Source organism: Giraffa tippelskirchi, chromosome 13 (assembly GCF_054371585.1).
Source record: "Giraffa tippelskirchi isolate mGirTip1 chromosome 13, T2T-mGirTip1v1.2.pri, whole genome shotgun sequence".
In the NCBI taxonomy this organism is placed as follows: Eukaryota; Metazoa; Chordata; class Mammalia; order Artiodactyla; family Giraffidae; genus Giraffa; species Giraffa tippelskirchi.
Window position 1 is genome coordinate 104,693,632 of NC_137287.1, and position 6,640 is coordinate 104,700,271.

General features: G+C 43.8%; 1 protein-coding gene across 20 annotated transcripts in view; it reads right to left on the reverse strand.

The window, feature by feature from the left end:
* Window positions 1-2,393, reverse strand: part of CDK5RAP1 (CDK5RAP1 mitochondrial tRNA methylthiotransferase) — a 123,263-nt gene extending 120,870 nt beyond the window's left edge. For 11 of the 20 annotated variants that reach the window (XR_014073842.1, XR_014073838.1, XR_014073837.1 and 8 more), the window contains exons 1-2: window positions 2,323-2,393; window positions 1,497-1,661 (exon numbers count right to left, since the gene is read on the reverse strand). The gene's annotated coding sequence lies outside the window, so the exon portion shown is untranslated. Of the gene's footprint in view, window positions 1-1,496; window positions 1,662-1,978; window positions 2,102-2,322 lie in introns of those variants that run through there. The other 9 variants (XR_014073840.1, XR_014073841.1, XR_014073844.1 and 6 more) reach the window with 2 other exon arrangements.
* Between the last annotated feature and the right edge of the window lie 4,247 nt (window positions 2,394-6,640).

The following is a 6,640-nucleotide window of genomic DNA, read 5'->3' on the forward strand; positions in this document are numbered from 1 at the left end:
ACACTGCCTCCCTACACTGTGAAAACCACTTACTGAGGGCATCTTCCTCTGTCTTCCTTCAAAAGGAAAGTATCGAACATGGGGGCACCATAGGCCTGATCAGTAACTTCTTCCACCCTCCAAGAGTTTCACATTACTGCCTTCAAACTTCCCGCCCAGACCCTCTCACACATGGCTGAGGGGGATAGAAAATGGCACAACCTTTACAGTGACCATTCTGCCACCTTCCATCAAAATCACAAACACACAAATCCTAGATAATTAATAAGGACCTACTGTATAGCACAGGGAACTCCACTTAATACTCTGTAATGATCTATATGGGAAAAGAATTTTAAAAAGAGTGGATATATGTACATGTATAACTGATTGACTTTGCTCTATACCTGAAACTAACACAACATTGAAATCAACTATATTCCAATAAAAATTACGAAAACACACACACAAACCTTTTGACCACGCAGTTCCATTCCTAGGTATTTACCCTACAGATAGACCCTGGCGTGTACAAAATAACTTATGCCTAAGGATACTTAATGCAGCAGTGTTTCTAATAGCAAAGAAATGGAAAAGATCTAAACGTCATCAATAGGGGACTGTTAAATAAATCATACCACATTCCTATAATGGAATAAGATGCAACTGTTAGAAAGTGAGGTTGAATGACAAAAGCAGGGAAGCAAAGTGCTATACTAGATATAATAGGCCATCCACAGATCTGTGTAGGAAAGAAAGCGTGAAAATTCAGGTACATATTTGTAAATGCACACAGCATCTCGAGAAAGAGGGAGAAACAGCGGGTGCCTCCCAGGAAGGAATCTAGGTGACTCAAAGTACTAATAAAAAAGATGGAGACTTGCTTTCCACCACACAGTCTTAACGGACCCCACATCTCCAGCCTGACTACCTCACTCCACCCATACCAGACACCTTTGTACTGATCTTTACTAGCTTCTAGGCTTTTACATGTGCTGTCTTCTCTGGATGGTACATCTTATCTCAACTGACTTAACCAACTCCTACACTACTTTTAGTTTACTTCCTCTTGGAAGCCTTTTCAGGCCACCACCGCCAAAGTCCAGGGGTCCTCCTCTGGGTTCCCAAAGACTTCTTCTAACTATCACAAGACTCATCACACCTTGCTGTTAATTACTGCTTATCCCTTATAAGCCGGAGGTCCCTGAAAACAGGAAACAAATCTCATTCATTTCTATATCCTTAGTATCTACCATTATAGTAACATGGCAGGTGCTATACATGTAAAATGAGATAGACGTAGCTTGTAAATTCTCCAATCTGACCACCTGTTGTACATGCTACCAGCACTTAGGAGCAATGCCAACCTACTTTCAAGTGACAGAGAACAGTAGACTTTCAATGTGAGCTTTAAAGTCACCCGTTTCTGCCCCTTACTTGTGTGACCGTGGGCAAGTCAAATACCTATCTAAGTCACTAATTCCACCTCTGTTAAATAAGGAAAAAGTAATACCTACCTCTCAAAGAGCTGATAATTAATGATATCAAAACCTAACTTGGCATACAGTAAGTCTTCAGTAACTGCACTTTTGCAGCCCACACCTCCTTCGTTGGTGGTTATTGTTGTTGTTGTTCAGTGTCCAAATCTTTGAGACACCACAGACTGCAGCGAGGCCACTTCCCTGATGGTGGATATAGAACATGATCTTAAGAGTCAGTGTCTGACCCAACTGCTGCTTCACCAGGTAACTTCGGGCACCTGGAATCAAATTCTGGGACCTTTCATTTCCTCATATGTAAATGGGAATAATAGTACCTATTACAGCACCTATCTCCATGTCTGTTGTGAGGATGAAATGTGGTAATACAAATAAAATGCTTACAAAGCACAATGTAGGCGCCTCTGAGTGGCGCTACATTAATTTATAGTTGACAAAAACGATGTCAACGATTTCGGTAGCCTCTTGTCAACCTAAGTAAACAGTAAAGCATCCCAAACCTTTTACTGGGTGATTACAACGTAGCAGGCGGTACTAGGCGCTTTCCACGGTTTACCGTATTTGATCCTCACAGCAACTATGAGGCAGGTTCTATCATCCCCACTTTTTCACAGGTGACAAAGCTAAAGTTCAAGGGGAAGAGAGATGACTTGTCCAAGGTCACAAACGAACAGGCAGCGGAGCTGGGGTGAGAATACCAAGAGTCTGACTCCAGGGTCCGCGCCATAACCACCGCCCCATTCTCCCCTTGGACACTGCGCATTCCCGGGGCACCGTGGTCCCTCTAGCCCCAGACATGGGCCACAGGCGAGGGCACAGGCCACCTTAACCGCGCGCCGCTCACCTGCCGCAGCCCGACAACCCAGCGTCCAGCCGCGGATAGTCCTGTCCAACGGTACCGGCACGTCCGTCTGCGGCTGCGCGCGCATACACGCAACTTCCGTTCCGCCGCAATTTCGGTCGAGGGTGTTCCGTCCGGCAGAAGTGCGTCGTCTATAGTGTCCCGGGTGGGCCTAAGCGTCTGGCTTTGAAAATCCTCCACTGCTGCCCTGAACCAAGTGTTAACCCCTAACCCGCATGTGGCAACGGAGGGCTTGAAACGTAGCGAGTGCTAGTTAACTATATTCTAAGTGTAAAACACACACTGAATGTCGAAGAAAGACGGCCAATTGTCTCGTCGATAATTTTTATATTGATTAGGTGCTGAGATAATATTTAGGACTTATTGGGCTAAGTCAGTATATTATTTAAGTTAGTTTCAACTGTTTCTTTTTACTTTTTTGTTTTACTGTGGCTACTTAGAAATTTTTAATTATTTACTTGGCTCACTTTCTGTTTCTGTTGGACAGCGCTGCGGTATAAAGACTTCGCAATTTACGTTTCCAGCATAGACTACCCCCTCTTGCCATCCCTGCTGGAGTCACAGACCCACAGGTTCCACTGTCTATGGGGCACCTCCCCTTTGGATACCTATCGACCGCCTCTAACTTAATACAGAATTCGTCATTTCTATACACACATCCTCACCCAAAACCTGTGTCTGCCCTGTCTTGCCCACCTCAGACCCAAGCATCCTCTCAGTTGCACTAGGAGAAACTCATTTTGTTTCTTCCCCGTCAGTCTCCACAGTCAGAAAGTTCTGTCAGTTCTAACTCCAAAATGCCTCAAATCTATCACTTCCTATTGTCTCGTTCTACCCCTGCTGCAACTCTAGCTCAGGCAACCATTATCTCACTAGAAACGGCTGCAATAGCCTAACTGGTCTCCTTGCTTCTGCCTTTAACCTAGTCTCCTACAAACTTCTCTCCCACACAGAGCCTAAGGGAGTATATTTGTGTTTTTCCTGAGGTCACAGGAATTCGCCGGCGGTCCAGTGATTAGGGCTCTGCCCTTTCACTGCGATGGTCTGGAGTTGGATCTGGATCCCTGGTAGGGAACTAAGATCCCAAAAGCTGCCCAGCCCCGCAGGAAAAAAAAGAAAAGTCAGATCACATCACTCCTCTGCTGAAAATTCCCGGTAGTTGTCATTGCCTTTGCAATAAAATCCAAATTTCCTACTGTGTCCTAGGACCTGCATGATCTAGCTACTGCTTTCTTTTACTTCTCCAACCCGCTTATTTATTTCTTTTCCTAGCATGATCTCTCTAGTTGAATAAACTTCAACTACATAATTTTATTTTGCTTCTTCAATACCCCAAGCACCTATTTATCTCAGAGCCTTTGTGTTTAACTAGCCTCTTTCTGAAATGTTCCCCCAGATTGTTTCAAGGCTGGTGCCTTCTCATCCTTCATGTCTCAGCTTAAATATCAGCTCTCCAGAGAGGCCCTTTCTGACCATCCCATTTAAAATGCTCCCATTACTATCACATTATTTTTTTTAATCACATCATTTCTTCACAATACTTGTCACTATCCATAATGATAGCATTATTTGCTTACTTGCCATTGCCTAGTTCCTAGACTTTCAGCTCTCTGAGAGTAGGGACACAATCTGTCTTGTTCACTCCAATATCCCCAGGATCTAGCACAGAGTCTGACTCATTGTATGGCTTAATAAATACTCATTGAATGAACAAATGACTGCTTTGTGTATTAGTTTGAGCTCCCCAGAAGCAGACCTTGAAAAAAGGATTTGAGTGCATGCAGGTGATCTCAGGAGACACTGATAAGGTAGTCAGAAAATGAGACAGAGAAGGGAAGACAGCCAATAAAGAGTGTGTTACCCAGCCAGTTACTGAGGTGGGCATCTGGGTCTTAATTCTGTTGCAGAGACCTAGGAAACAGTAAAACGCAGATCTCAGAATTATTTCACCCAAAGGGATAGTTATATACTAGCAGCCATGGTGGAAGTATACTCCTACATTGTTAATGGGGAGGCTGTAATTTGGGAGAAAGCCCTCTGACTATAAGATGCAGACAATGGCTCCAGCACTCTGAATTACTAAGACTGTGGGGGCCCTGACAACCCCTGTTACAAGTAATCTCTTCAATACCTGATTAGAAGTCTATGAGGCTCTTATTGGTCCATTTTTTAGGTGAGAAAACTGAAAATACAAATAGGTACTCATGTGCTGACGCTCACACAACTAGTATATGGCAGAACTGGGATCCACCCACAGGCCAGTCTGATCCAAAAGCCCTATTATCACTGACTGACTAACTAAAAGTCAGACTGGCTGAGTTCACATTAAGGCTCCAATGCTTATGATAACCATGGCCAAGTTAGTCACCCCGCTGACTTTCACTTTCTTTGCATATAAAGTGGCTGCTGTGTGGAAAATATGCTGCACTGAGAGTAGGAGGGTGGGGAGACAAATAAGTAGATCATTTAGGAGCTGTGGCAGTTGTCCAGGGACTGTGGAGTCCTGGGCCAGTGTGGTGTCTGGAGGCAGTGAGGAAAAAACAAACTCGGATTTTAGAAGTTTGAGATATACCATAATAAATTTCGGGGGCTTCCCAGATGGCGTTAGTAGTAAAGAACCTGCCTGCCAACGCAGGAGACATAAGAGATGCAGGTTCAATCCCTGGGTTGGGAAGATCCCCGGGAAGAGGACACAGCAACCTACTCCAGTATTTTTGCCTGGAGAATCCCATGGACGAGGAGCCTAGCAGGCTACTGTCCATAGGATGCTAAGAGTTGGACACAACTGAAGCAACTACACACGCACGTACACATACCTAACAAATTTCATACTGTCGCAAACTGCCCTGGGAGTGGATGCCCATTCATCCTGGGGTCCAGAAGGAAAACCATAGGAGTAGACCTGAGCCCAACCCACAGCCTGGACCAAAGCCACCCAGCTGAGCCCAGCTTCTAATAGTCAAACTGCAATCAACATGTAGCCACAGAAGCATGAAAATAAATGCCTGTTGCTGGGCAACAGAGGTTGGGGTTGTCTGATTTTTAGCATGCTCCTTCAGATGCACATCAGCTCCAGGTCTCCTCCTTAGAGAAACCTGCCCTCATCCTCAGAGCAGGTCAGGTCCCCGTTGGCCTCTCTGATATTTCCATGTGTCTACCCAATCAGAGCACACATTTGATTGTGAGAGCTTCTGTTGAATTCCTTTCACCTGCACGTGGGGACCTGTCAGTCTTGCTGCCAGCAGCTCCTGGCCCCAAGGATCAGCACAGACTAGGTGTGCACTATATATTTCTTGAATAAACAGTGGATTGACAATGGGAGATTGAGGTGGGCAAAGCTGGAATATCTCTGCTTACCTGCATTTCCCCAGGTTTCTAGGACCAGCTCTGGTTCTGGCTTGTTACATGAATGCGTGTGGGCCTCAATTTCCTCATGTGGGTGCTCAGTTAGAACTGCTTAGTCTAATACAGTAGCTACTAACCACATATGGCTACTGAGCATGTGATATACAGGTAGTGTGAGTGAGAAACTGAACTTAATTCCATTCTAGTTAATTTTAAACACCAATACTCGATTCAGTTATTGGAAAACTTTAGCATATTTGGAAATAACTTGATTATGTGAATCTAATTTTTTCAACTGTAAATTTTATGAAAATACCAATCAAAGGTTTCTAATGAAAATTTGACCTCTGAATAGAGATGTAGGTATAAAATACACGATTTCAAAGGCTTACTATGAGAAAAAGAATGTAAAACATTTCATTAATTAATTTGTACATTATGTACTGAAGTTATAACAGTTTGGCTCTATGGGATTAAATAAAACATATTATTAAAATTATTTTCATCTATTTTTTCCTTACTTTTTAAAAGGTGGCAACTGGAAAGTTTGTAATTACATAAGTGGCTTGCAATATTTCTAGTAGATAGTACAGGACCAGAAAGTCTCTAAGGTGAACAAGAGGTCAGAAGTCAGAAAGACATCGTTTGAATCCAAGCTCAGAATTTCATATCTGTGTGACTTTGGGCAAGTGTCTCTCCTCCTCTGAGCCCGTTTTCTTACCTGTGAAAATGGAGATTATTGTGCTTACCACATAGGTATGTGGTGAGGACCCCATAAGGAAATGCATGCACAGTGCTGAGCAGATAACAAGCACTCTCTGAATGTACGCTATAATTACTGTTGTCATGATGGTTTCCTGGACAATGCAAGCATATAAAGCCTGGTACAGCTTCCAAAGAAACAGTCCAAGAAGCACACGCCAAGTGTTCTCTCTTCTGCAGGAAAGAGGCCAGA